We start from the raw sequence: 20,368 nt of genomic DNA, 5'->3' as shown, positions 1-20,368 counted from the left end.
ACCTTCCTCGTTGGGCAGTGAACATGACAGAGGTGAACAGCAGTGGCCTGGAGAAAGAAAGTTATGGAGAAGAAAGAATTTGAAGCGGTTTTGTAGAGGAAGTGTTGAGCAATTTCAACGGCTGGGAAGGATCATAGCCACGATCACGTAATTGTAAAATACGTAACTGACAGACAAGGGCAGTGGTGGCCCTACTTCTTCCTGTCTCCTGGCGCTGTGGCTTAGTTGGTTAAAGTGCCTGTCTAGTAAACAGGAGATCCTGGGTTCAAATCCCAGCAGTGCCTTGAATTTCACTGTAGGAAATAACATGCTGTGCGGTTCATTCCTTTTTTCAACTGAAGGCAGTGATTGTGGGAAAAAACTGTCAGAAACAAATCACTTGCTCCAGGTGAGGCTTAAGTTCATAATCTCAGCATGGCCCAACCAGACACTGCCATGTGCATAGCACACGCTGACTGATTACAGTACAGGAGCCTCTGACTCAAGGTGTGTGAGTACACTCTGTCAGTGCTTTCTCGAGAAATGTTGTCCACACAAAATTCATGGGCCCATACCTTACTTTCCATAAGTAGTAGACCACTGAAATCTGGATGAAGTTTCAGCAGATTCTCATTATCTCAATTGCCACCATTACGATCCACTGATTGAAGAAGCAGGGGAGTCTTGACTGACTCAGGTAATGAAGAGTGTACAATTGGCTTGGTTCTAAACATTTTCTGCTGTCAGGCTACTGACTTTAGTAGTTTGATAATCTCTGAAATGTGAGTGGCATCGCTTAGAGGTGGGTGCTGTGGCTTAGTTGGTTAAAGCACCTGTCTTGTAAACAGGAGATCCTGGGTCCAAATCCCAGCAGCACCTTGTTAATGTTGATGAATCTTTTGCCAAGAACAACCTTCATGTCTGCTGCAGACATGGTAAGTGTAGACCTTGTATGTTAAGAGGAAAAGTGTCAGCTAGGCACTCGCACAACATGTCTTTGCTCATGCCATGGAGGCATTACAATAGTGCTGCTCAAGAAAATAGTTCAGTATTGAATAGTTTGCTAGAAGCCACACAGATACCTTCCTCGTTGGGCAGTGAACATGACAGAGGTGAACAGCAGTGGCCTGGAGAAAGAAAGTTATGGAGAAGAAAGAATTTGAAGCGGTTTTGTAGAGGAAGTGTTGAGCAATTTCAACGGCTGGGAAGGATCATAGCCACGATCACGTAATTGTAAAATACGTAACTGACAGACAAGGGCAGTGGTGGCCCTACTTCTTCCTGTCTCCTGGCGCTGTGGCTTAGTTGGTTAAAGTGCCTGTCTAGTAAACAGGAGATCCTGGGTTCAAATCCCAGCAGTGCCTTGAATTTCACTGTAGGAAATGACATGCTGTGAGGTTCTTTCCTTTTTTCAACTGAAGGCAGTCATTGTGGGAAAAAGCTGTCAGAAACAAATCACTTGCTCCAGGTGAGGCTTGAGTTCATAATCTCAGCATGGCCCAACCAGACACTGCCATGTGCATAGCACACGCTGACTGATTACAGTACAGGAGCCTCTGACTCAAGGTGTGTGAGTACACTATGTCAGTGCTTTCTCGAGAAATGTTGTCCACACAAAATTCATGGGCCCATACCTTACTTTCCATAAGTAGTAGACCACTGAAATCTGGATGAAGTTTCAGCAGATTCTCATTATCTCAATTGCCACCATTACGATCCACTGATTGAAGAAGCAGGGGAGTCTTGACTGACTCAGGTAATGAAGAGTGTACAATTGGCTTGGTTCTAAACATTTTCTGCTGTCAGGCTACTGACTTTAGTAGTTTGATAATCTCTGAAATGTGAGTGGCAACTCTTAAAGGCGGGTGCTGTGGCTTAGTGGTCAAAAGCGCCTGTCTCGTAAACAGGAGATCCTGGGTCCAAATCCCAGCAGCACCTTGTTAATGTTGATGAATCTTTTGCCAAGAACAACCTTCATGTCTGCTGCAGGCATGGTAAGTGTAGACCTTGTATGTTAAGAGGAAAAGTGTCAGCTAGGCACTCGCACAACATGTCTTTGCTCATGCCATGGAGGCATTACAATAGTGCTGCTCAAGAAAATAGTTCAGTATTGAATAGTTTGCTAGAAGCCACACAGATACCTTCCTCGTTGGGCAGTGAACATGACAGAGGTGAACAGCAGTGGCCTAGAGAAAGAAAGTTATGGAGAAGAAAGAATTTGAAGCGGTTTTGTAGAGGAAGTGTTGAGCAATTTCAACGGCTGGGAAGGATCATAGCCACGATCACGTAATTGTAAAATACGTAACTGACAGACAAGGGCAGTGGTGGCCCTACTTCTTCCTGTCTCCTGGCGCTGTGGCTTAGTTGGTTAAAGTGCCTGTCTAGTAAACAGGAGATCCTGGGTTCAAATCCCAGCAGTGCCTTGAATTTCACTGTAGGAAATAACATGCTGTGCGGTTCATTCCTTTTTTCAACTGAAGGCAGTGATTGTGGGAAAAAGCTGTCAGAAACAAATCACTTGCTCCAGGTGTGGCTTGAGTTCATAATCTCAGCATGGCCCAACCAGACACTGCCATGTGCATAGCACACGCTGACTGATTACAGTACAGGAGCCTCTGACTCAAGGTGTGTGAGTACACTATGTCAGTGCTTTCTTGAGAAATGTTGTCCACACAAAATTCATGGGCCCATACCTTACTTTCCATAAGTAGTAGACCACTGAAATCTGGATGAAGTTTCAGCAGATTCTCATTATCTCAATTGCCACCATTACGATCCACTGATTGAAGAAGCAGGGGAGTCTTGACTGACTCAGGTAATGAAGAGTGTACAATTGGCTTGGTTCTAAACATTTTCTGCTGTCAGGCTACTGACTTTAGTAGTTTGATAATCTCTGAAATGTGAGTGGTAACACTTAGAGGTGGGTGCTGTGGCTTAGTTGGTTAAAGCGCCTGTCTTGTAAACAGGAGATCCTGGGTCCAAATCCCAGCAGCACCTTTTTAATGTTGATGAATCTTTTGCCAAGAACAACCTTCATGTCTGCTGCAGGCATGGTAAGTGTAGACCTTGTATGTTAAGAGGAAAAGTGTCAGCTAGGCACTCGCACAACATGTCTTTGCTCATGCCATGGAGGCATTACAATAGTGCTGCTCAAGAAAATAGTTCAGTATTGAATAGTTTGCTAGAAGCCACACAGATACCTTCCTCGTTGGGCAGTGAACATGACAGAGGTGAACAGCAGTGGCCTGGAGAAAGAAAGTTATGGAGAAGAAAGAATTTGAAGCGGTTTTGTAGAGGAAGTGTTGAGCAATTTCAACGGCTGGGAAGGATCATAGCCACGATCACGTAATTGTAAAATACGTAACTGACAGACAAGGGCAGTGGTGGCCCTACTTCTTCCTGTCTCCTGGCGCTGTGGCTTAGTTGGTTAAAGTGCCTGTCTAGTAAACAGGAGATCCTGGGTTCAAATCCCAGCAGTGCCTTGAATTTCACTGTAGGCAATAACATGCTGTGCGGTTCATTCCTTTTTTCAACTGAAGGCAGTGATTGTGGGAAAAAACTGTCAGAAACAAATCACTTGCTCCAGGTGAGGCTTGAGTTCATAATCTCAGCATGGCCCAACCAGACACTGCCATGTGCATAGCACACGCTGACTGATTACAGTACAGGAGCCTCTGACTCAAGGTGTGTGAGTACACTATGTCAGTGCTTTCTCGAGAAATGTTGTCCACACAAAATTCATGGGCCCATACCTTACTTTCCATAAGTAGTAGACCACTGAAATCTGGATGAAGTTTCAGCAGATTCTCATTATCTCAATTGCCACCATTACGATCCACTGATTGAAGAAGCAGGGGAGTCTTGACTGACTCAGGTAATGAAGAGTGTACAATTGGCTTGGTTCTAAACATTTTCTGCTGTCAGGCTACTGACTTTAGTAGTTTGATAATCTCTGAAATGTGAGTGGCAACACTTAGAGGTGGGTGCTGTGGCTTAGTTGGTTAAAGCGCCTGTCTTGTAAACAGGAGATCCTGGGTCCAAATCCCAGCAGCACCTTGTTAATGTTGATGAATCTTTTGCCAAGAACAACCTTCATGTCTGCTGCAGGCATGGTAAGTGTAGACCTTGTATGTTAAGAGGAAAAGTGTCAGCTAGGCACTCGCACAACATGTCTTTGCTCATGCCATGGAGGCATTACAATAGTGCTGCTCAAGAAAATAGTTCAGTATTGAATAGTTTGCTAGAAGCCACACAGATACCTTCCTCGTTGGGCAGTGAACATGACAGAGGTGAACAGCAGTGGCCTAGAGAAAGAAAGTTATGGAGAAGAAAGAATTTGAAGCGGTTTTGTAGAGGAAGTGTTGAGCAATTTCAACGGCTGGGAAGGATCATAGCCACGATCACGTAATTGTAAAATACGTAACTGACAGACAAGGGCAGTGGTGGCCCTACTTCTTCCTGTCTCCTGGCGCTGTGGCTTAGTTGGTTAAAGTGCCTGTCTAGTAAACAGGAGATCCTGGGTTCAAATCCCAGCAGTGCCTTGAATTTCACTGTAGGAAATAACATGCTGTGCGGTTCATTCCTTTTTTCAACTGAAGGCAGTGATTGTGGGAAAAAGCTGTCAGAAACAAATCACTTGCTCCAGGTGTGGCTTGAGTTCATAATCTCAGCATGGCCCAACCAGACACTGCCATGTGCATAGCACACGCTGACTGATTACAGTACAGGAGCCTCTGACTCAAGGTGTGTGAGTACACTATGTCAGTGCTTTCTTGAGAAATGTTGTCCACACAAAATTCATGGGCCCATACCTTACTTTCCATAAGTAGTAGACCACTGAAATCTGGATGAAGTTTCAGCAGATTCTCATTATCTCAATTGCCACCATTACGATCCACTGATTGAAGAAGCAGGGGAGTCTTGACTGACTCAGGTAATGAAGAGTGTACAATTGGCTTGGTTCTAAACATTTTCTGCTGTCAGGCTACTGACTTTAGTAGTTTGATAATCTCTGAAATGTGAGTGGTAACACTTAGAGGTGGGTGCTGTGGCTTAGTTGGTTAAAGCGCCTGTCTTGTAAACAGGAGATCCTGGGTCCAAATCCCAGCAGCACCTTTTTAATGTTGATGAATCTTTTGCCAAGAACAACCTTCATGTCTGCTGCAGGCATGGTAAGTGTAGACCTTGTATGTTAAGAGGAAAAGTGTCAGCTAGGCACTCGCACAACATGTCTTTGCTCATGCCATGGAGGCATTACAATAGTGCTGCTCAAGAAAATAGTTCAGTATTGAATAGTTTGCTAGAAGCCACACAGATACCTTCCTCGTTGGGCAGTGAACATGACAGAGGTGAACAGCAGTGGCCTGGAGAAAGAAAGTTATGGAGAAGAAAGAATTTGAAGCGGTTTTGTAGAGGAAGTGTTGAGCAATTTCAACGGCTGGGAAGGATCATAGCCACGATCACGTAATTGTAAAATACGTAACTGACAGACAAGGGCAGTGGTGGCCCTACTTCTTCCTGTCTCCTGGCGCTGTGGCTTAGTTGGTTAAAGTGCCTGTCTAGTAAACAGGAGATCCTGGGTTCAAATCCCAGCAGTGCCTTGAATTTCACTGTAGGCAATAACATGCTGTGCGGTTCATTCCTTTTTTCAACTGAAGGCAGTGATTGTGGGAAAAAACTGTCAGAAACAAATCACTTGCTCCAGGTGAGGCTTGAGTTCATAATCTCAGCATGGCCCAACCAGACACTGCCATGTGCATAGCACACGCTGACTGATTACAGTACAGGAGCCTCTGACTCAAGGTGTGTGAGTACACTATGTCAGTGCTTTCTCGAGAAATGTTGTCCACACAAAATTCATGGGCCCATACCTTACTTTCCATAAGTAGTAGACCACTGAAATCTGGATGAAGTTTCAGCAGATTCTCATTATCTCAATTGCCACCATTACGATCCACTGATTGAAGAAGCAGGGGAGTCTTGACTGACTCAGGTAATGAAGAGTGTACAATTGGCTTGGTTCTAAACATTTTCTGCTGTCAGGCTACTGACTTTAGTAGTTTGATAATCTCTGAAATGTGAGTGGCAACACTTAGAGGTGGGTGCTGTGGCTTAGTTGGTTAAAGCGCCTGTCTTGTAAACAGGAGATCCTGGGTCCAAATCCCAGCAGCACCTTGTTAATGTTGATGAATCTTTTGCCAAGAACAACCTTCATGTCTGCTGCAGGCATGGTAAGTGTAGACCTTGTATGTTAAGAGGAAAAGTGTCAGCTAGGCACTCGCACAACATGTCTTTGCTCATGCCATGGAGGCATTACAATAGTGCTGCTCAAGAAAATAGTTCAGTATTGAATAGTTTGCTAGAAGCCACACAGATACCTTCCTCGTTGGGCAGTGAACATGACAGAGGTGAACAGCAGTGGCCTAGAGAAAGAAAGTTATGGAGAAGAAAGAATTTGAAGCGGTTTTGTAGAGGAAGTGTTGAGCAATTTCAACGGCTGGGAAGGATCATAGCCACGATCACGTAATTGTAAAATACGTAACTGACAGACAAGGGCAGTGGTGGCCCTACTTCTTCCTGTCTCCTGGCGCTGTGGCTTAGTTGGTTAAAGTGCCTGTCTAGTAAACAGGAGATCCTGGGTTCAAATCCCAGCAGTGCCTTGAATTTCACTGTAGGAAATAACATGCTGTGCGGTTCATTCCTTTTTTCAACTGAAGGCAGTGATTGTGGGAAAAAGCTGTCAGAAACAAATCACTTGCTCCAGGTGTGGCTTGAGTTCATAATCTCAGCATGGCCCAACCAGACACTGCCATGTGCATAGCACACGCTGACTGATTACAGTACAGGAGCCTCTGACTCAAGGTGTGTGAGTACACTATGTCAGTGCTTTCTCGAGAAATGTTGTCCACACAAAATTCATGGGCCCATACCTTACTTTCCATAAGTAGTAGACCACTGAAATCTGGATGAAGTTTCAGCAGATTCTCATTATCTCAATTGCCACCATTACGATCCACTGATTGAAGAAGCAGGGGAGTCTTGACTGACTCAGGTAATGAAGAGTGTACAATTGGCTTGGTTCTAAACATTTTCTGCTGTCAGGCTACTGACTTTAGTAGTTTGATAATCTCTGAAATGTGAGTGGCATCGCTTAGAGGTGGGTGCTGTGGCTTAGTTGGTTAAAGCGCCTGCCTTGTAAACAGGAGATCCTGGGTCCAAATCCCAGCAGCACCTTGTTAATGTTGATGAATCTTTTGCCAAGAACAACCTTCATGTCTGCTGCAGACATGGTAAGTGTAGACCTTGTATGTTAAGAGGAAAAGTGTCAGCTAGGCACTCGCACAACATGTCTTTGCTCATGCCATGGAGGCATTACAATAGTGCTGCTCAAGAAAATAGTTCAGTATTGAATAGTTTGCTAGAAGCCACACAGATACCTTCCTCGTTGGGCAGTGAACATGACAGAGGTGAACAGCAGTGGCCTGGAGAAAGAAAGTTATGGAGAAGAAAGAATTTGAAGCGGTTTTGTAGAGGAAGTGTTGAGCAATTTCAACGGCTGGGAAGGATCATAGCCACGATCACGTAATTGTAAAATACGTAACTGACAGACAAGGGCAGTGGTGGCCCTACTTCTTCCTGTCTCCTGGCGCTGTGGCTTAGTTGGTTAAAGTGCCTGTCTAGTAAACAGGAGATCCTGGGTTCAAATCCCAGCAGTGCCTTGAATTTCACTGTAGGAAATAACATGCTGTGCGGTTCATTCCTTTTTTCAACTGAAGGCAGTGATTGTGGGAAAAAGCTGTCAGAAACAAATCACTTGCTCCAGGTGAGGCTTGAGTTCATAATCTCAGCATGGCCCAACCAGACACTGCCATGTGCATAGCACACGCTGACTGATTACAGTACAGGAGCCTCTGACTCAAGGTGTGTGAGTACACTATGTCAGTGCTTTCTCGAGAAATGTTGTCCACACAAAATTCATGGGCCCATACCTTACTTTCCATAAGTAGTAGACCACTGAAATCTGGATGAAGTTTCAGCAGATTCTCATTATCTCAATTGCCACCATTACGATCCACTGATTGAAGAAGCAGGGGAGTCTTGACTGACTCAGGTAATGAAGAGTGTACAATTGGCTTGGTTCTAAACATTTTCTGCTGTCAGGCTACTGACTTTAGTAGTTTGATAATCTCTGAAATGTGAGTGGCATCGCTTAGAGGTGGGTGCTGTGGCTTAGTTGGTTAAAGCGCCTGTCTTGTAAACAGGAGATCCTGGGTCCAAATCCCAGCAGCACCTTGTTAATGTTGATGAATCTTTTGCCAAGAACAACCTTCATGTCTGCTGCAGGCATGGTAAGTGTAGACCTTGTATGTTAAGAGGAAAAGTGTCAGCTAGGCACTCGCACAACATGTCTTTGCTCATGCCATGGAGGCATTACAATAGTGCTGCTCAAGAAAATAGTTCAGTATTGAATAGTTTGCTAGAAGCCACACAGATACCTTCCTCGTTGGGCAGTGAACATGACAGAGGTGAACAGCAGTGGCCTGGAGAAAGAAAGTTATGGAGAAGAAAGAATTTGAAGCGGTTTTGTAGAGGAAGTGTTGAGCAATTTCAACGGCTGGGAAGGATCATAGCCACGATCACGTAATTGTAAAATACGTAACTGACAGACAAGGGCAGTGGTGGCCCTACTTCTTCCTGTCTCCTGGCGCTGTGGCTTAGTTGGTTAAAGTACCTGTCTAGTAAACAGGAGATCCTGGGTTCAAATCCCAGCAGTGCCTTGAATTTCACTGTAGGAAATGACATGCTGTGAGGTTCTTTCCTTTTTTCAACTGAAGGCAGTGATTGTGGGAAAAAGCTGTCAGAAACAAATCACTTGCTCCAGGTGAGGCTTGAGTTCATAATCTCAGCATGGCCCAACCAGACACTGCCATGTGCATAGCACACGCTGACTGATTACAGTACAGGAGCCTCTGACTCAAGGTGTGTGAGTACACTATGTCAGTGCTTTCTCGAGAAATGTTGTCCACACAAAATTCATGGGCCCATACCTTACTTTCCATAAGTAGTAGACCACTGAAATCTGGATGAAGTTTCAGCAGATTCTCATTATCTCAATTGCCACCATTACGATCCACTGATTGAAGAAGCAGGGGAGTCTTGACTGACTCAGGTAATGAAGAGTGTACAATTGGCTTGGTTCTAAACATTTTCTGCTGTCAGGCTACTGACTTTAGTAGTTTGATAATCTCTGAAATGTGAGTGGCAACTCTTAAAGGCGGGTGCTGTGGCTTAGTGGTCAAAAGCACCTGTCTCGTAAACAGGAGATCCTGGGTCCAAATCCCAGCAGCACCTTGTTAATGTTGATGAATCTTTTGCCAAGAACAACCTTCATGTCTGCTGCAGGCATGGTAAGTGTAGACCTTGTATGTTAAGAGGAAAAGTGTCAGCTAGGCACTCGCACAACATGTCTTTGCTCATGCCATGGAGGCATTACAATAGTGCTGCTCAAGAAAATAGTTCAGTATTGAATAGTTTGCTAGAAGCCACACAGATACCTTCCTCGTTGGGCAGTGAACATGACAGAGGTGAACAGCAGTGGCCTGGAGAAAGAAAGTTATGGAGAAGAAAGAATTTGAAGCGGTTTTGTAGAGGAAGTGTTGAGCAATTTCAACGGCTGGGAAGGATCATAGCCACGATCACGTAATTGTAAAATACGTAACTGACAGACAAGGGCAGTGGTGGCCCTACTTCTTCCTGTCTCCTGGCGCTGTGGCTTAGTTGGTTAAAGTGCCTGTCTAGTAAACAGGAGATCCTGGGTTCAAATCCCAGCAGTGCCTTGAATTTCACTGTAGGAAATAACATGCTGTGCGGTTCATTCCTTTTTTCAACTGAAGGCAGTGATTGTGGGAAAAAACTGTCAGAAACAAATCACTTGCTCCAGGTGAGGCTTGAGTTCATAATCTCAGCATGGCCCAACCAGACACTGCCATGTGCATAGCACACGCTGACTAATTACAGTACAGGAGCCTCTGACTCAAGGTGTGTGAGTACACTCTGTCAGTGCTTTCTCGAGAAATGTTGTCCACACAAAATTCATGGGCCCATACCTTACTTTCCATAAGTAGTAGACCACTGAAATCTGGATGAAGTTTCAGCAGATTCTCATTATCTCAATTGCCACCATTACGATCCACTGATTGAAGAAGCAGGGGAGTCTTGACTGACTCAGGTAATGAAGAGTGTACAATTGGCTTGGTTCTAAACATTTTCTGCTGTCAGGCTACTGACTTTAGTAGTTTGATAATCTCTGAAATGTGAGTGGCAACACTTAGAGGTGGGTGCTGTGGCTTAGTTGGTTAAAGCGCCTGTCTTGTAAACAGGAGATCCTGGGTCCAAATCCCAGCAGCACCTTGTTAATGTTGATGAATCTTTTGCCAAGAACAACCTTCATGTCTGCTGCAGGCATGGTAAGTGTAGACCTTGTATGTTAAGAGGAAAAGTGTCAGCTAGGCACTCGCACAACATGTCTTTGCTCATGCCATGGAGGCATTACAATAGTGCTGCTCAAGAAAATAGTTCAGTATTGAATAGTTTGCTAGAAGCCACACAGATACCTTCCTCGTTGGGCATTGAACATGACAGAGGTGAACAGCAGTGGCCTGGAGAAAGAAAGTTATGGAGAAGAAAGAATTTGAAGCGGTTTTGTAGAGGAAGTGTTGAGCAATTTCAATGGCTGGGAAGGATCATAGCCACGATCACGTAATTGTAAAATACGTAACTGACAGACAAGGGCAGTGGTGGCCCTACTTTTTCCTGTCTCCTGGCGCTGTGGCTTAGTTGGTTAAAGTGCCTGTCTAGTAAACAGGAGATCCTGGGTTCAAATCCCAGCAGTGCCTTGAATTTCACTGTAGGAAATGACATGCTTTGAGGTTCTTTCCTTTTTTCAACTGAAGGCAGTCATTTTGGGAAAAAGCTATCAGAAATAAATCACTTGCTCCAGGTGAGGCTTGAGTTCATAATCTCAGCATGGCCCAACCAGACACTGCCATGTGCATAGCACACGCTGACTGATTACAGTACAGGAGCCTCTGACTCAAGGTGTGTGAGTACACTATGTCAGTGCTTTCTCGAGAAATGTTGTCCACACAAAATTCATGGGCCCATACCTTACTTTCCATAAGTAGTAGACCACTGAAATCTGGATGAAGTTTCAGCAGATTCTCATTATCTCAATTGCCACCATTACAATCCACTGATTGAAGAAGCAGGGGAGTCTTGACTGACTCAGATAATGAAGAGTGTACAATTGGCTTGGTTCTAAACATTTTCTGCTGTCAGGCTACTGACTTTAGTAGTTTGATAATCTCTGAAATGGGAGTGGCAACTCTTAAAGGCGGGTGCTGTGGCTTAGTGGTCAAAAGCGCCTGTCTCGTAAACAGGAGATCCTGGGTCCAAATCCCAGCAGCACCTTGTTAATGTTGATGAATCTTTTGCCAAGAACAACCTTCATGTCTGCTGCAGGCATGGTAAGTGTAGACCTTGTATGTTAAGAGGAAAAGTGTCAGCTAGGCACTCGCACAACATGTCTTTGCTCATGCCACGGAGGCATTACAATAGTGCTGCTCAAGAAAATAGTTCAGTATTGAATAGTTCGCTAGAAGCCACACAGATACCTTCCTCGTTGGGCAGTGAACATGACAGAGGTGAACAGCAGTGGCCTTGAGAAAGAAAGTTATGGAGAAGAAAGAATTTGAAGCGGTTTTGTAGAGGAAGTGTTGAGCAATTTCAACGGCTGGGAAGGATCATAGCCACGATCACGTAATTGTAAAATACGTAACTGACAGACAAGGGCAGTGGTGGCCCTACTTCTTCCTGTCTCCTGGCGCTGTGGCTTAGTTGGTTAAAGTGCCTGTCTAGTAAACAGGAGATCCTGGGTTCCAATCCCAGCAGTGCCTTGAATTTCACTGTAGGAAATGAGATGCTTTGAGGTGCTTTCCTTTTTTCAACTGAAGGCAGTCATTGTGGGAAGAAGCTGTCAGAAACGAATCACTTGCTCCAGGTGAGGCTTGAGTTCATAATCTCAGCATGGCCCAACCAGACACTGCCATGTGCATAGCACATGCTGACTGATTACAGTACAGGAGCCTCTGACTCAAGGTCTGTCAGTACACTATGTCAGTGCTTTCTCGAGAAATGTTGTCCACACAAAATTCATGGGCCCATACCTTACTTTCCATAAGTAGTAGACCACTGAAATCTGGATGAAGTTTCAGCAGATTCTCATTATCTCAATTGCCACCATTACGATCCACTGATTGAAGAGGCAGGGGAGTCTTGACTGACTCAGATAATGAAGAGTGTACAATTGGCTTGGTTCTAAACATTTTCTGCTGTCAGGCTACTGACTTTAGTAGTTTGATAATCTCTGAAATGTGAGTGGCAACTCTTAAAGGCGGGTGCTGTGGCTTAGTGGTCAAAAGCGCCTGTCTCGTAAACAGGAGATCCTGGGTCCAAATCCCAGCAGCACCTTGTTAATGTTGATGAATCTTTTGCCAAGAACAACCTTCATGTCTGCTGCAGGCATGGTAAGTGTAGACCTTGTATGTTAAGAGGAAAAGTGTCAGCTAGGCACTCGCACAACATGTCTTTGCTCATGCCATGGAGGCATTACAATAGTGCTGCTCAAGAAAATAGTTCAGTATTGAATAGTTTGCTAGAAGCCACACAGCTACCTTCTTCGTTGGGCAGTGAACATGACAGAGGTGAACAGCAGTGGCCTAGAGAAAGAAAGTTATGCAGAAGAAAGAATTTGAAGCGGTTTTGTAGAGGAAGTGTTGAGCAATTTCAACGGTTGGGAAGGATCATAGCCACGATCACGTAATTGTAAAATACGTAACTGACAGACAAAGGCAGTGGTGGCCCTACTTTTTGCTGTCTCTTGGCGCTGTGGCTTAGTTGGTTAAAGTGCCTATCTAATAAACAGGAGATCCTGGGTTCAAATCCCAGCAGTGCCTTGAATTTCACTGTAGGAAATGAGATGCTTTGAGGTTCATTCCTTTTTTCAACTGAAGGCAGTCATTGTGGGAAGAAGCTGTCAGAAACGAATCACTTGCTCCAGGTGAGGCTTGAGTTCATAATCTCAGCATGGCCCAACCAGACACTGCCATGTGCATAGCACACGCTGACTGATTACAGTACAGGAGCCTCTGACTCAAGGTCTGTGAGTACACTATGTCAGTGCTTTCTCGAGAAATGTTGTCCACACAAAATTCATGGGCCCATACCTTACTTTCCATAAGTAGTAGACCACTGAAATCTGGATGAAGTTTCAGCAGATTCTCATTATCTCAATTGCCACCATTACGATCCACTGATTGAAGAGGCAGGGGAGTCTTGACTGACTCAGTTAATGAAGAGTGTACAATTGGCTTGGTTCTAAACATTTTCTGCTGTCAGGCTACTGACTTTAGTAGTTTGATAATCTCTGAAATGTGAGTGGCAACTCTTAAAGGCGGGTGCTGTGGCTTAGTGGTCAAAAGCGCCTGTCTCGTAAACAGGAGATCCTGGGTCCAAATCCCAGCAGCACCTTGTTAATGTTGATGAATCTTTTGCCAAGAACAACCTTCATGTCTGCTGCAGGCATGGTAAGTGTAGACCTTGTATGTTAAGAGGAAAAGTGTCAGCTAGGCACTCGCACAACATGTCTTTGCTCATGCCATGGAGGCATTACAATAGTGCTGCTCAAGAAAATAGTTCAGTATTGAATAGTTTGCTAGAAGCCACACAGATACCTTCCTCGTTGGGCAGTGAACATGACAGAGGTGAACAGCAGTGGCCTAGAGAAAGAAAGTTATGGAGAAGAAAGAATTTGAAGCGGTTTTGTAGAGGAAGTGTTGAGCAATTTCAACGGCTGGGAAGGATCATAGCCACGATCACGTAATTGTAAAATACGTAACTGACAGACAAGGGCAGTGGTGGCCCTACTTCTTCCTGTCTCCTGGCGCTGTGGCTTAGTTGGTTAAAGTGCCTGTCTAGTAAACAGGAGATCCTGGGTTCAAATCCCAGCAGTGCCTTGAATTTCACTGTAGGAAATTAGATGCTTTGAGGTTCTTCCCTTTTTTCAACTGAAGGCAGTCATTGTGGGAAGAAGCTGTCAGAAACTAATCACTTGCTCCAGGTGAGGCTTGAGTTCATAATCTCAGCATGGCCCAACCAGACACTGCCATGTGCATAGCACACGCTGACTGATTACAGTACATGAGCCTCTAACTCAAGGTGTCTCAGTACACTATGTCAGTGTTTTCTCGAGAAATGTTGTCCACACAAAATTCATGGGCCCATACCTTACTTTCCATAAGTAGTAGACCACTGAAATCTGGATGAAGTTTCAGCAGATTCTCATTATCTCAATTGCCACCATTACGATCCACTGATTGAAGAAGCAGGGGAGTCTTGACTGACTCAGGTAATGAAGAGTGTACAATTGGCTTGGTTCTAAACATTTTCTGCTGTCAGGCTACTGACTTTAGTAGTTTGATAATCTCTGAAATGTGAGTGGCAGCACTTAGAGGTGGGTGCTGTGGCTTAGTTGGTTAAAGCGCCTGTCTTGTAAACAGGAGATCCTGGGTCCAAATCCCAGCAGCACCTTGTTAATGTTGATGAATCTTTTGCCAAGAACAACCTTCATGTCTGCTGCAGGCATGGTAAGTGTAGACCTTGTATGTTAAGAGGAAAAGTGTCAGCTAGGCACTCGCACAACATGTCTTTGCTCATGCCATGGAGGCATTACAATAGTGCTGCTCAAGAAAATAGTTCAGTATTGAATAGTTTGCTAGAAGCCACACAGATACCTTCCTCGTTGGGCAGTGAACATGACAGAGGTGAACAGCAGTGGCCTGGAGAAAGAAAGTTATGGAGAAGAAAGAATTTGAAGCGGTTTTGTAGAGGAAGTGTTGAGCAATTTCAACGGCTGGGAAGGATCATAGCCACGATCACGTAATTGTAAAATACGTAACTGACAGACAAGGGCAGTGGTGGCCCTACTTCTTCCTGTCTCCTGGCGCTGTGGCTTAGTTGGTTAAAGTGCCTGTCTAGTAAACAGGAGATCCTGGGTTCAAATCCCAGCAGTGCCTTAAATTTCACTGTAGGAAGTAACATGCTGTGTGGTTCATTCCTTTTTTCAACTGAAGGCAGTGATTGTGGGAAAAAGCTGTCAGAAACAAATCACTTGCTCCAGGTGAGGCTTGAGTTCATAATCTCAGCATGGCCCAACCAGACACTGCCATGTGCATAGCACACGCTGACTGATTACAGTACAGGAGCCTCTGACTCAAGGTGTGTGAGTACACTATGTCAGTGCATTCTCGAGAAATGTTGTCCACACAAAATTCATGGGCCCATACCTTACTTTCCATAAGTAGTAGACCACTGAAATCTGGATGAAGTTTCAGCAGATTCTCATTATCTCAATTGCCACCATTACGATCCACTGATTGAAGAGGCAGAAGAGTCTTGACTGACTCAGATAATGAAGAGTGTACAATTGGCTTGGTTCTAAACATTTTCTGCTGTCAGGCTACTGACTTTAGTAGTTTGATAATCTCTGAAATGTGAGTGGCAACTCTTAAAGGCGGGTGCTGTGGCTTAGTGGTCAAAAGCGCCTGTCTCGTAAACAGGAGATCCTGGGTCCAAATCCCAGCAGCACCTTGTTAATGTTGATGAATCTTTTGCCAAGAACAACCTTCATGTCTGCTGCAGGCATGGTAAGTGTAGACCTTGTATGTTAAGAGGAAAAGTGTCAGCTAGGCACTCGCACAACATGTCTTTGCTCATGCCATGGAGGCATTACAATAGTGCTGCTCAAGAAAATAGTTCAGTATTGAATAGTTTGCTAGAAGCCACACAGATACCTTCCTCGTTGGTCAGTGAACATGACAGAGGTGAACAGCAGTGGCCTGGAGAAAGAAAGTTATGGAGAAGAAAGAATTTGAAGCGGTTTTGTAGAGGAAGTGTTGAGCAATTTCAACGGCTGGGAAGGATCATAGCCACGATCACGTAATTGTAAAATACGTAACTGACAGACAAGGGCAGTGGTTGTTATGATTAGTGATCAGAGACGAAGCGGACCCCGGAATGCAGGAGAATGTTTTATTCGACAAGACGCTGGGTGCATCCAAATCCAAAGGGGCGAGACAGGCGGAGCGTCGAGTTGGTCGCGGGAGGTCAAAAGCCGGGGTTGTCAATCCTACAGAAAGAGACAAGACAAGGGAGCGATGGGACTGGACCGTAGACGAAGGGAAACCAGGACGGCAGGATCGGGCGGACAGGCGGAGATGATCAGGGAAGCTTGGCAGGGGTGACAATAGGAGACGACGATACAGGGAGGACAGAAGGGTTCGACAGAAGACAGAAAAGCGCTCGGTATGTGTCATGGGTAGGCAACAATACTTCGCAACCGGTGGAGATTTGCGTTGGGCTTAAATAACTTGGCTGGATTGTGATGAATGCCTGCAGCAGTGTTGCCCCGCCCCTGTGGGCGTGACAGTGGTGGCCCTACTTCTTCCTGTCTCCCGGCGCTGTGGCTTAGTTGGTTAAAGTGCCTGTCTAGTAAACAGGAGATCCTGGGTTCAAATCCCAGCAGTGCCTTGAATTTCACTGTAGGAAATAACATGCTGTGTGGTTCATTCCTTTTTTCAACTGAAGGCAGTGATTGTGGGAAAAAGCTGTCAGAAACAAATCACTTGCTCCAGGTGAGGCTTGAGTTCATAATCTCACCATGGCCCAACCAGACACTGCCATGTGCATAGCACACGCTGACTGATTACAGTACAGGAGCCTCTGACTCAAGGTGTGTGAGTACACTCTGTCAGTGCTTTCTCGAGAAATGTTGTCCACACAAAATTCATGGGCCCATACCTTACTTTCCATAAGTAGTAGACCACTGAAATCTGGATGAAGTTTCAGCAGATTCTCATTATCTCAATTGCCACCATTACGATCCACTGATTGAAGAAGCAGGGGAGTCTTGACTGACTCAGGTAATGAAGAGTGTACAATTGGCTTGGTTCTAAACATTTTCTGCTGTCAGGCTACTGACTTTAGTAGTTTGATAATCTCTGAAATGTGAGTGGCAGCACTTAGAGGTGGGTGCTGTGGCTTAGTTGGTTAAAGCGCCTGTCTTGTAAACAGGAGATCCTGGGTCCAAATCCCAGCAGCACCTTGTTAATGTTGATGAATCTTTTGCCAAGAACAACCTTCATGTCTGCTGCAGGCATGGTAAGTGTAGACCTTGTATGTTAAGAGGAAAAGTGTCAGCTAGGCACTCGCACAACATGTCTTTGCACATGCCATGGAGGCATTACAATAGTGCTGCTCAAGAAAATAGTTCAGTATTGAATAGTTTGCTAGAAGCCACACAGATACCTTCCTCGTTGGGCAGTGAACATGACAGAGGTGAACAGCAGTGGCCTGGAGAAAGAAAGTTATGGAGAAGAAAGAATTTGAAGCGGTTTTGTAGAGGAAGTGTTGAGCAATTTCAACGGCTGGGAAGGATCATAGCCACGATCACGTAATTGTAAAATACGTAACTGACAGACAAGGGCAGTGGTGGCCCTGCTTCTTCCTGTCTCCTGGCGCTGTGGCTTAGTTGGTTAAAGTGCCTGTCTAGTAAGCAGGAGATCCTGGGTTCAAATCCTAGCAGTGCCTTGAGTTTCACTGTAGGAAATGACATGCTTTGAGGTTCTTTCCTTTTTTCAACTGAAGGCAGTCATTGTGGGAAGAACCTGTCAGAAACGAATCACTTGCTCCAGGTGAGGCTTGAGTTCATAATCTCAGCATGGCCCAACCAGACACTGCCATGTGCATAGCACACGCTGACTGATTACAGTACAGGAGCCTCTGACTCAAGGTCTGTGAGTACACTATGTCAGTGTTTTCTCAAAAAATGTCCAAACAATATTCTTGGGCCCATACCTTCCTTTCCATAAGTAGTAGACCACTGAAATCTGGATGAAGTTTCAGCAGATTCTCATTATCTCAATTGCCACCATTACGATCCACTGATTGAAGAAGCAGGGGAGTCTTGACTGACTCAGATAATGAAGAGTGTACAATTGGCTTGGTTCTAAACATTTTCTGCTGTCAGGCTACTGACTTTAGTAGTTTGATAATCTCTGAAATGTGAGTGGCTATTCTTAAAGGCGGGTGCTGTGGCTTAGTGGTCAAAAGCGCCTGTCTTGTAAACAGGAGATCCTGGGTCCAAATCCCAGCAGCACCTTGTTAATGTTGATGAATCTTTTGCCAAGAACAACCTTCATGTCTGCTGCAGGCATGGTAAGTGTAGACCTTGTATGTTAAGAGGAAAAGTGTCAGCTATGCACTCGCACAACATGTCTTTGCTCATGCCATGGAGGCATTACAATAGTGCTGCTCGAGAAAATAGTTCAATATTGAAGAGTTTGCTAGAAGCCACACAGCTACCTTCCTCGTTGGGCAGTGAACATGACAGAGGTGAACAGCAGTGTTCTGGAGAAAGAAAGTTATGGAGAAGAAAGAATTTGAAGCGGTTTTGTAGAGGAAGTGTTGAGCAATTTCAACGGCTGGGAAGGATCATAGCCACGATCACGTAATTGTAAAATACGTAACTGACAGACAAGGGCAGTGGTGGCCCTATTTTTTCCTGTCTTCTGGCGCTGTGGCTTAGTTGGTTAAAGTGCCTGTCTAGTAAACAGGAGATCCTGGGTTCAAATCCCAGCAGTGCCTTGAATTTCACTGTAGGAAATGAGATGCTTTGTGGTTCTTTCCTTTTTTCAACTGAAGGCAGTCATTGTGGGAAGAAGCTGTCAGAAACTAATCACTTGCTCCAGGTGAGGCTTGAGTTCATAATCTCAGCATGGCCCAACCAGACACTGCCATGTGCATAGCACACGCTGACTGATTACAGTACATGAGCCTCTAACTGAAGGTGTCTCAGTACCCTATGTCAGTGTTATCTCAAAAAATGTCCAAACAATATTCTTGGGCCCATACCTTCCTTTCCATAAGTAGTAGACCACTGAAATCTGGATGAAGTTTCAGCAGATTCTCATTATCTCAATTGCCACCATTACGATCCACTGATTGAAGAAGCAGGGGAGTCTTGACTGACTCAGATAATGAAGAGTGTACAATTGGCTTGGTTCTAAACATTTTCTGCTGTCAGGCTACTGACTTTAGTAGTTTGATAATCTCTGAAATGTGAGTGGCAACTCTTAAAGGCGGGTGCTGTGGCTTAGTGGTCAAAAGCGCCTGTCTTGTAAACAGGAGATCCTGGGTCCAAATCCCAGCAGCACCTTGTTAATGTTGATGAATCTTTTGCCAAGAACAACCTTCATGTCTGCTGCAGGCATGGTAAGTGTAGACCTTGTATGTTAAGAGGAAAAGTGTCAGCTATGCACTCGCACAACATGTTGTTGCTCATGCCATGGAGGCATTACAATAGTGCTGCTCGAGAAAATAGTTCAATATTGAAGAGTTTGCTAGAAGCCGCACAGCTACCTTCCTCGTTGGGCAGTGAACATGACAGAGGTGAACAGCAATGTCCTGGAGAAAGAAAGTTATGGAGAAGAAAGAATTTGAAGCGGTTTTGTAGAGGAAGTGTTGAGCAATTTCAACGGCTGGGAAGGATCATAGCCACGATCACGTAATTGTAAAATACGTAACTGACAGACAAGGGCAGTGGTGGCCCTACTTCTTCCTGTCTCCTGGCGCTGTGGCTTAGTTGGTTAAAGTGCCTGTCTAGTAAACAGGAGATCCTGGGTTCAAATCCCAGCAGTGCCTTGAATTTCACTGTAGGAAATGACATGCTGTGAGGTTCTTTCCTTTTTTCAACTGAAGGCAGTCATTGTGGGAAAAAGCTGTCAGAAACAAATCACTTGCTCCAGGTGAGGCTTGAGTTCATAATCTCAGCATGGCCCAACCAGACACTGCCATGTGCATAGCACACGCTGACTGATTACAGTACAGGAGCCTCTGACTCAAGGTGTGTGAGTACACTATGTCAGTGCTTTCTCGAGAAATGTTGTCCACACAAAATTCATGGGCCCATACCTTACTTTCCATAAGTAGTAGACCACTGAAATCTGGATGAAGTTTCAGCAGATTCTCATTATCTCAATTGCCACCATTACGATCCACTGATTGAAGAAGCAGGGGAGTCTTGACTGACTCAGATAATGAAGAGTGTACAATTGGCTTGGTTCTAAACATTTTCTGCTGTCAGGCTACTGACTTTAGTAGTTTGATAATCTCTGAAATGTGAGTGGCAACTCTTAAAGGCAGGTGCTGTGGCTTAGTGGTCAAAAGCGCCTGTCTTGTAAACAGGAGATCCTGGGTCCAAATCCCAGCAGCACCT

At 44.8% G+C, this 20,368-nt stretch overlaps 38 non-coding genes across 38 annotated transcripts; all 38 read left to right on the top strand.

The window, feature by feature from the left end:
* Positions 1-210: 210 nt before the first annotated feature.
* Positions 211-284, top strand: trnat-agu (transfer RNA threonine (anticodon AGU)). Its single transcript has one exon. It is a non-coding gene; the product is annotated as a tRNA-Thr (tRNA).
* Positions 285-784: 500 nt separating this feature from the next.
* Positions 785-858, top strand: trnat-ugu (transfer RNA threonine (anticodon UGU)). The gene has a single exon. It is a non-coding gene; the product is annotated as a tRNA-Thr (tRNA).
* Positions 859-1,269: 411 nt separating this feature from the next.
* On the top strand, positions 1,270-1,343 carry trnat-agu (transfer RNA threonine (anticodon AGU)). The gene has a single exon. It is a non-coding gene; the product is annotated as a tRNA-Thr (tRNA).
* Positions 1,344-1,843: 500 nt separating this feature from the next.
* On the top strand, positions 1,844-1,917 carry trnat-cgu (transfer RNA threonine (anticodon CGU)). The gene has a single exon. It is a non-coding gene; the product is annotated as a tRNA-Thr (tRNA).
* A 411-nt stretch (positions 1,918-2,328) lies between these two features.
* trnat-agu (transfer RNA threonine (anticodon AGU)) lies at positions 2,329-2,402 on the top strand. Its single transcript has one exon. It is a non-coding gene; the product is annotated as a tRNA-Thr (tRNA).
* A 500-nt stretch (positions 2,403-2,902) lies between these two features.
* Positions 2,903-2,976, top strand: trnat-ugu (transfer RNA threonine (anticodon UGU)). Its single transcript has one exon. It is a non-coding gene; the product is annotated as a tRNA-Thr (tRNA).
* Positions 2,977-3,387: 411 nt separating this feature from the next.
* On the top strand, positions 3,388-3,461 carry trnat-agu (transfer RNA threonine (anticodon AGU)). The gene has a single exon. It is a non-coding gene; the product is annotated as a tRNA-Thr (tRNA).
* Positions 3,462-3,961: 500 nt separating this feature from the next.
* Positions 3,962-4,035, top strand: trnat-ugu (transfer RNA threonine (anticodon UGU)). The gene has a single exon. It is a non-coding gene; the product is annotated as a tRNA-Thr (tRNA).
* A 411-nt stretch (positions 4,036-4,446) lies between these two features.
* trnat-agu (transfer RNA threonine (anticodon AGU)) lies at positions 4,447-4,520 on the top strand. Its single transcript has one exon. It is a non-coding gene; the product is annotated as a tRNA-Thr (tRNA).
* Positions 4,521-5,020: 500 nt separating this feature from the next.
* Positions 5,021-5,094, top strand: trnat-ugu (transfer RNA threonine (anticodon UGU)). The gene has a single exon. It is a non-coding gene; the product is annotated as a tRNA-Thr (tRNA).
* Positions 5,095-5,505: 411 nt separating this feature from the next.
* trnat-agu (transfer RNA threonine (anticodon AGU)) lies at positions 5,506-5,579 on the top strand. Its single transcript has one exon. It is a non-coding gene; the product is annotated as a tRNA-Thr (tRNA).
* Positions 5,580-6,079: 500 nt separating this feature from the next.
* trnat-ugu (transfer RNA threonine (anticodon UGU)) lies at positions 6,080-6,153 on the top strand. The gene has a single exon. It is a non-coding gene; the product is annotated as a tRNA-Thr (tRNA).
* Positions 6,154-6,564: 411 nt separating this feature from the next.
* Positions 6,565-6,638, top strand: trnat-agu (transfer RNA threonine (anticodon AGU)). Its single transcript has one exon. It is a non-coding gene; the product is annotated as a tRNA-Thr (tRNA).
* Positions 6,639-7,138: 500 nt separating this feature from the next.
* On the top strand, positions 7,139-7,212 carry trnat-ugu (transfer RNA threonine (anticodon UGU)). Its single transcript has one exon. It is a non-coding gene; the product is annotated as a tRNA-Thr (tRNA).
* A 411-nt stretch (positions 7,213-7,623) lies between these two features.
* trnat-agu (transfer RNA threonine (anticodon AGU)) lies at positions 7,624-7,697 on the top strand. Its single transcript has one exon. It is a non-coding gene; the product is annotated as a tRNA-Thr (tRNA).
* Positions 7,698-8,197: 500 nt separating this feature from the next.
* Positions 8,198-8,271, top strand: trnat-ugu (transfer RNA threonine (anticodon UGU)). The gene has a single exon. It is a non-coding gene; the product is annotated as a tRNA-Thr (tRNA).
* Positions 8,272-8,682: 411 nt separating this feature from the next.
* On the top strand, positions 8,683-8,756 carry trnat-agu (transfer RNA threonine (anticodon AGU)). Its single transcript has one exon. It is a non-coding gene; the product is annotated as a tRNA-Thr (tRNA).
* Positions 8,757-9,256: 500 nt separating this feature from the next.
* On the top strand, positions 9,257-9,330 carry trnat-cgu (transfer RNA threonine (anticodon CGU)). The gene has a single exon. It is a non-coding gene; the product is annotated as a tRNA-Thr (tRNA).
* Positions 9,331-9,741: 411 nt separating this feature from the next.
* trnat-agu (transfer RNA threonine (anticodon AGU)) lies at positions 9,742-9,815 on the top strand. The gene has a single exon. It is a non-coding gene; the product is annotated as a tRNA-Thr (tRNA).
* Positions 9,816-10,315: 500 nt separating this feature from the next.
* trnat-ugu (transfer RNA threonine (anticodon UGU)) lies at positions 10,316-10,389 on the top strand. Its single transcript has one exon. It is a non-coding gene; the product is annotated as a tRNA-Thr (tRNA).
* Positions 10,390-10,800: 411 nt separating this feature from the next.
* trnat-agu (transfer RNA threonine (anticodon AGU)) lies at positions 10,801-10,874 on the top strand. The gene has a single exon. It is a non-coding gene; the product is annotated as a tRNA-Thr (tRNA).
* Positions 10,875-11,374: 500 nt separating this feature from the next.
* On the top strand, positions 11,375-11,448 carry trnat-cgu (transfer RNA threonine (anticodon CGU)). The gene has a single exon. It is a non-coding gene; the product is annotated as a tRNA-Thr (tRNA).
* Positions 11,449-11,859: 411 nt separating this feature from the next.
* On the top strand, positions 11,860-11,933 carry trnat-agu (transfer RNA threonine (anticodon AGU)). The gene has a single exon. It is a non-coding gene; the product is annotated as a tRNA-Thr (tRNA).
* Positions 11,934-12,433: 500 nt separating this feature from the next.
* On the top strand, positions 12,434-12,507 carry trnat-cgu (transfer RNA threonine (anticodon CGU)). Its single transcript has one exon. It is a non-coding gene; the product is annotated as a tRNA-Thr (tRNA).
* Positions 12,508-12,918: 411 nt separating this feature from the next.
* Positions 12,919-12,992, top strand: trnai-aau (transfer RNA isoleucine (anticodon AAU)). The gene has a single exon. It is a non-coding gene; the product is annotated as a tRNA-Ile (tRNA).
* Positions 12,993-13,492: 500 nt separating this feature from the next.
* trnat-cgu (transfer RNA threonine (anticodon CGU)) lies at positions 13,493-13,566 on the top strand. Its single transcript has one exon. It is a non-coding gene; the product is annotated as a tRNA-Thr (tRNA).
* A 411-nt stretch (positions 13,567-13,977) lies between these two features.
* On the top strand, positions 13,978-14,051 carry trnat-agu (transfer RNA threonine (anticodon AGU)). The gene has a single exon. It is a non-coding gene; the product is annotated as a tRNA-Thr (tRNA).
* A 500-nt stretch (positions 14,052-14,551) lies between these two features.
* On the top strand, positions 14,552-14,625 carry trnat-ugu (transfer RNA threonine (anticodon UGU)). Its single transcript has one exon. It is a non-coding gene; the product is annotated as a tRNA-Thr (tRNA).
* Positions 14,626-15,036: 411 nt separating this feature from the next.
* trnat-agu (transfer RNA threonine (anticodon AGU)) lies at positions 15,037-15,110 on the top strand. Its single transcript has one exon. It is a non-coding gene; the product is annotated as a tRNA-Thr (tRNA).
* A 500-nt stretch (positions 15,111-15,610) lies between these two features.
* trnat-cgu (transfer RNA threonine (anticodon CGU)) lies at positions 15,611-15,684 on the top strand. The gene has a single exon. It is a non-coding gene; the product is annotated as a tRNA-Thr (tRNA).
* Positions 15,685-16,549: 865 nt separating this feature from the next.
* trnat-agu (transfer RNA threonine (anticodon AGU)) lies at positions 16,550-16,623 on the top strand. The gene has a single exon. It is a non-coding gene; the product is annotated as a tRNA-Thr (tRNA).
* Positions 16,624-17,123: 500 nt separating this feature from the next.
* On the top strand, positions 17,124-17,197 carry trnat-ugu (transfer RNA threonine (anticodon UGU)). The gene has a single exon. It is a non-coding gene; the product is annotated as a tRNA-Thr (tRNA).
* Positions 17,198-17,608: 411 nt separating this feature from the next.
* trnat-agu (transfer RNA threonine (anticodon AGU)) lies at positions 17,609-17,682 on the top strand. The gene has a single exon. It is a non-coding gene; the product is annotated as a tRNA-Thr (tRNA).
* A 497-nt stretch (positions 17,683-18,179) lies between these two features.
* Positions 18,180-18,253, top strand: trnat-ugu (transfer RNA threonine (anticodon UGU)). Its single transcript has one exon. It is a non-coding gene; the product is annotated as a tRNA-Thr (tRNA).
* A 411-nt stretch (positions 18,254-18,664) lies between these two features.
* trnat-agu (transfer RNA threonine (anticodon AGU)) lies at positions 18,665-18,738 on the top strand. Its single transcript has one exon. It is a non-coding gene; the product is annotated as a tRNA-Thr (tRNA).
* Positions 18,739-19,235: 497 nt separating this feature from the next.
* Positions 19,236-19,309, top strand: trnat-ugu (transfer RNA threonine (anticodon UGU)). Its single transcript has one exon. It is a non-coding gene; the product is annotated as a tRNA-Thr (tRNA).
* Positions 19,310-19,720: 411 nt separating this feature from the next.
* trnat-agu (transfer RNA threonine (anticodon AGU)) lies at positions 19,721-19,794 on the top strand. The gene has a single exon. It is a non-coding gene; the product is annotated as a tRNA-Thr (tRNA).
* A 500-nt stretch (positions 19,795-20,294) lies between these two features.
* On the top strand, positions 20,295-20,368 carry trnat-ugu (transfer RNA threonine (anticodon UGU)). Its single transcript has one exon. It is a non-coding gene; the product is annotated as a tRNA-Thr (tRNA).

This window comes from Paramormyrops kingsleyae, chromosome 8 (assembly GCF_048594095.1).
Source record: "Paramormyrops kingsleyae isolate MSU_618 chromosome 8, PKINGS_0.4, whole genome shotgun sequence".
Lineage (NCBI taxonomy): Eukaryota > Metazoa > Chordata > Actinopteri > Osteoglossiformes > Mormyridae > Paramormyrops > Paramormyrops kingsleyae.
The sequence above is the reverse complement of the archived record's forward strand: the minus strand, read 5'-3'. Positions and strand labels throughout refer to the sequence as shown.